The sequence below is a fragment of the Gavialis gangeticus genome, unplaced genomic scaffold (assembly GCF_001723915.1).
Source record: "Gavialis gangeticus isolate Ggan-Ray unplaced genomic scaffold, GavGan_comp1, whole genome shotgun sequence".
NCBI lineage: Eukaryota > Metazoa > Chordata > Crocodylia > Gavialidae > Gavialis > Gavialis gangeticus.
The window spans coordinates 110791568-110796847 of NW_017729031.1; the positions used below are offsets into that span (position 1 = coordinate 110791568).

General features: G+C 48.8%; 1 long non-coding RNA gene across 1 annotated transcript; it reads right to left on the minus strand.

The window, feature by feature from the left end:
* Positions 1-229: 229 nt before the first annotated feature.
* On the minus strand, positions 230-3661 carry LOC109302082. The gene is made up of 3 exons (XR_002098696.1): positions 3651-3661; positions 3219-3222; positions 230-487 (listed from the first exon to the last, which is right to left on the minus strand). It is a non-coding gene; the product is annotated as an uncharacterized LOC109302082 (long non-coding RNA).
* Positions 3662-5280: the final 1619 nt, after the last annotated feature.

Genomic DNA, 5280 nt, shown 5'->3' on the forward strand with positions numbered 1-5280 from the left:
CATCCATATCATTTTCTCCCAATAAGCAGTTTTCATTATGATGTTTCATTCTTGCAGCGAGGCCCTGCATCTCCTTCTTGAACTGCTTACACTTGACACATTTTCTTTTTTTACCCAGGGAAGGAATTTCTTCAAAATATTGCCAGATAGGGTCTCTCTCATGCCCAGAAGCCATGATAGTTTTTTCTGTGGCAAAAGTATGGGGGAAAATACGTGTGTGTGTAGCTGTGTGTGTACTACTGAATAATGTCTTCCCTTTTTCTTTCCCATCCACTCCACTGTTCCTTTCTACTCTGCCTCCGTCCTTTCCTATATTGTCTCTCTGTCTTAACTAACTGCTCTGCCTTGCTTGACCCAGCTCCACCACCACATAAGCACAGAACAACAACAGTCCTATCCAGCCTGTCTTTGCACATGTGACTTTAGTCTGCTGAGAAACAGAAACTGAAAGCCCAGAACTTTCAAGAAGCAAGAGCTGGTCATTAAACTGACCAAACTGAAATGAATGCCCATGTTTGATTGGTAGGTAACTCAAATGTGTGCGAGTGTGGCAGAGCCATTAATTCATTTTTATGAGACTGTAAGTATAGGTTTTCAGCATGTTTGTCATGAGATTTAATTGTAACTGTTATTTTTTAAATGGGAAAGAAATGTAGTATTTTATTGATGATTTTTTTAAATTTAAAAATGATTTAAATAAAAAAATCCAATTTAAAAAAAAATTATTTTTTTTTTAAATCACTGATTTTTATCCACCCTGATGGAGGCTGTAGTTTCCCAACACACCACCCTTCCACCACCAAGTTCCTGGCCTAAGATGAGGGCTGGTGGGGAGAGAGATGTCCCCTGCCAGACTTATCCCAAACCCCCAGCCCAATTCCAGCCCCTCAGCCTTCCCTGGAGAGGTCTGTGCCTTTTGCCTGGAGCCCGGCTAAAGCCAGGGAAAAATTCAGTTAATTGTGTTTACTCAGGGTTAATTGAAATTTTCCCACACTGCCTGGCCCTGTTTTCCCCAAGAGCCACTGGCTTGGTTTGCTAAGGCTACTTGATGGGAGCTATAGCTTCCCTTCTCACCTCCCCTGGTGGCTCTGCTGCCAGCATGGAGCTGCCTTAGCAAAGCAAGAACATGAAGCCACATGGAGCAGGGAAACATATTTCTCTGTAGCTCCATGCTCCTGCTGTGCATAGCCTTCTCCCATCTCCCTACCCCAGATGGGAATGGGGGAAGTAAGAGAAGCCAGAGCTCCCATCAAGCTGCCTGGCCAGGGGAGAGCCAGCAGCACTTGTGGGAAATCAAGCCAGGCAGCATGGGAAATTGTCAGTTAACATCAAGTAACCAAAGTTAATGGAACTTTCCCTGTCTTTTGCCTGGCTCCTGGCAAAAGACACAGCCCTGTCTGGCAGAGGCGACATGTAGGGGGTACACGGTAACACACATGCACCCCCTGAGAGTGCTGGTGCACCCTCTGTCAGTCCACGTTTCCTGTTTAGCCCGGGAGGCAGGGGGCCAGGTGGGAGCACCAGCACCTCCCCTGCAAGCGCCAGCCAGGGAGTGGGGCCGCCAGCAAAAGCAGCCACTCTGGTTCCGGAAGTGGCTGCGGGAGTTCTGGAAGTAGCATGGCTGCTTTTACGGTGAGTGAGATCGCCCATGGAGGATTCCCCCCTTCCTCCCCGCGGCAGTGGGATCAGATGCTGGGAGACACCCCCCAACCCCCAGTCGCTGACTGGTGTTGGGGGCACATGCCCCCCTGACTCAAGAGGCACCATACACAAATGCTGTCTGGGGATGGTTGTGGGGCTGGGATCAGGTCAGCAGGGGTCAATAGAGGACTTCCAAGTTCCATGCTTTCACCACCACAACCCTCCTCCTGGCACTGATGTGGCCTTACCTGCTGCTAGGCAGAATAGAGATTGGGAAAGTGAGTAGATCATCTGTGGAGTGGGTAAAGGGGTGCTGAGATCAGTGCATCCTGGGATGATGGAGGACTCAGATTGCATTCTTTATCTCCATGGAAGAAGACTACCATTACTGCAACATGACCCAGGTAGCAGGACCCAGAGATAATCCTTACCCAAAGTGACATAACTTTGAGATGCTCAGTGGGTGCTTAGCATGAGCTTCCGTGCTGTAAGTGGATGCTTACACTTTAATTGCCTTTAGTATGATCTGAGTATAACATGTAACAGCACCCTTAGCTGCACAGCACAGCACCCTTAACTTAGCTGCTTCACCCTGCTGCCCTCCCCTAGGGCCTCCACAGCCTAGTGTGTGCAACCTGGCGCTGTAGGGAGCAATGGAGCCATGCAGGAAGCTGTCTACCACTGCGAGCTCCATGCTGCCCATGTCCCCTGCATGCAACCCCACGCTACTGCCCCCATGCTACCACCCTGCTTCAGCTGCTCAGGCAGGGGATGCCTTGCCAGAGCAGCACGGAGCTCACAGCATCAGGCAGCTTCCTATGCGGCTCTGCCATTCTTTGCAGCGTGAAGTTGCACATGCCGAGCTGCAGAGGTGCCAGGGGAGGGCAGCAGAGCAGGAGCCTGTAGCAGGCAGTGCACAGCCCTCTGTGCACAGATATGGGGGGCATGGGTCTCCCCATGCAGTGAAGAGCAGCCCCCACCCCACCAGAGCCCACATCGGGCAGCAGGGCAGGGAGCCAGGCTCTGCTCCACTGCTGCAGCAGCTGCCGCCTCCTGCCAGGGGCAGAGTGCTGTGAACCCAGGGTCTTGGCCCCATATCCCTCACAGCTGGGAACCCCCTCCGGCAGGGCTGGGGGAGCAGGACCTATGGGTGGGAGGCAAGGGGCACCAGCAGGGCTGGGGAGGGGTTGTAGGGGGAGGAAGGGGCAGGAGTAGGGCTGAGGGGTTGTGGGGTGGGGCTTTCATTTTAATTAGAGATTTGGGGGGTTTAACAGATAATTTGAGATTTTTTTATGAGAGAATTTGCAGGTTTTTATCAGGGAAAACCAGGATCCCTGTTGAATACCCATTTATGGAATCTTTTTGGGGGGTCCAGGAAACAGCATCCTTCTATAGCACACTATCTTAAATATTTATATTTTTCTCTCTGCTTCCTTCATAAACATCCATTTTTACAGCTGCATGTTACTATGGGCCACATCAATGCTTTTAATAACTTTGTCTTCATTTTGTTAGCAATCTCCTTACTCAGGCATATTGCATTCAAATTGTTTACCATTGCACAAGTTTTGCCTGACCTGGCTTACTTCCATTTGCTTTTACTGTCTTCCATTGAAGTTGTGTGCAAATGAGTCTGGCTCCAAAGTCTCATTAGTTATGTCAGTTCTCATTTTTTCTTCAGCCGTGGTCTTCACTTTGCATTTTGCAATATTATCCAAGATGTTGCCTCTTTTTCCTGCAACGACTCATTTTTTAACTTTGGTCTTTCAGTTCTCTTCAGGAAGTGGCAATCAAAATAATGTCAGCTATATACCTCGAATTGCTAAGACTTCTGCCTCTGGTTCTTGCATCCCTTTCAAATCTTGCTAGTGGTTCACACGTGATCCTTTCTATGTAGATTAGAGGCACAGAGACAGAATGCAGCCTTCCCCAGTCTATCTGTACTTGGAACTATTCTGATGTCAGTCCAGCAAGCCTGACCACTGCTTTCTCCATGCAGTTTATACAACACAGACAGATTTCTGTTAACCTTTATGTTTCTAAGTGGAAATTTTCAAGCCATGTAAATGATGATGGTTTTGACACTTACACGCAAGTTACAGTTCTGTTTACCCTTGCAGTGTGAATACTTAAGTGTGAATGTGTAGGATTGCTCGCTAAGTATATGGGTACCTATGTACACCCATTGTGGATTTGTTAAGTGCATCTAAGTCACAAAAATGTACCTAGACAAAATATATAACTAAAAGGTGTTAGATGCTAGAGGGGGATCCTTCTGTGTTTAGCCCCAATAGCTATCTGGCATAGCTATCAGCATAGCAGAAGAACCCAAGGTCACATGTTACACGTAGGACATGTTTCATTTAGATCATAGTAAGCATTAGTATGAGTTAGAAAGTTTTCTAAGCAGCTGCACAGTAATGCTTACTATGTTCTAAATAAAAAAGGTCCTAAGCACCAGAGCTTAGAAGACTTCCACTTTGCAGTGTACTGCAGGGGCTGAGACCAAACAAGTCCCAGCCTTCCCACCACACTGGAGTCTTGCTGTGGTGGGGGACTTTGACTGACAACTTGTTTGTCAGTCCCAACCTCTACACTGCACCAAAGTCTCCTGATCATATCACCTCGATGGAGCAGTCAGATGTTAGCTTAATATTAGGTAATATTATCTGGAGATACTCTTCCCCACAAAAGTCCTAGTTTTGCTATGTGCTTTACTGATTGAATGCTCAAACACTAACATTTAAGTGCAGTTAACTTGTGCTAAGTGTAATATGTGACAAGGCCCTGACTCTTGCCCCTTGCCCATCCCCAGGATTGAGCCTACATAGTTCTGCCTTCCCAACACATTGCCAAACCACCACACCACAGTTTGGGCATTCTAAAGGCTCCTCTCTTATCCTTCTTTTTGAAGTTAGTAACCTGAGCACCCATGAAAAAGAGGTATAAGGGGAATACATGGGTCCAGGATTTGTGTGGCTCAGTGAGATGACTCTGTTTGGGCAGGGAGGGGCCTCCAGCCCAGAGTCTTGCTCCCTTTGGGTCAAAAACTATCCTGTGGAACAGCTCTCCATTCATTTTATCCCATGACAATTAGCTGGAGAGTAGTACCTCTACTTCAAAAGGAGTGCTGGGAAGGGTCTGGATAAAGCTTGACCTGCAGCCTTGTAGTTAGAGAAGGGGTGCTCACTCCTGACCTGTGGGCCACACCAGGCCCATGGAGCCATACCATCCAGCCCGCAGGACTCCCAAGGGTCTGGAAATTTGCCAGTGGGGAAGCAGTGACAGTGTTAATTGCCTCTGTCCTGTTGCAAAATGGAGAGCCCTACAGAGTGAATAGTGTGGCCCTGCATGCCAGATTGCATTGGTGTGCAGCTAGATCTGGTAGGCAGGTTGCATGGGGCCAGATCAAGGCAATGAATGGTGAAAGACTGGATCAGGCCCATAGGTGACACGTGGGGGGGGTTGGGGGGAACATGTCCCCCACAAGAGCACTGGTACTCCCCCTGACAGTGAGCGCTCCAGCTGGTAGGGGGGCATGGAGAGTGCTAGTGCCCCCCCTGAAATTGGCTTCACTGGCAGCACATTGAACCACCCCCACTGGTCGCCAGCTGGCTGCTGGGGGAACCCCCCCCCCCG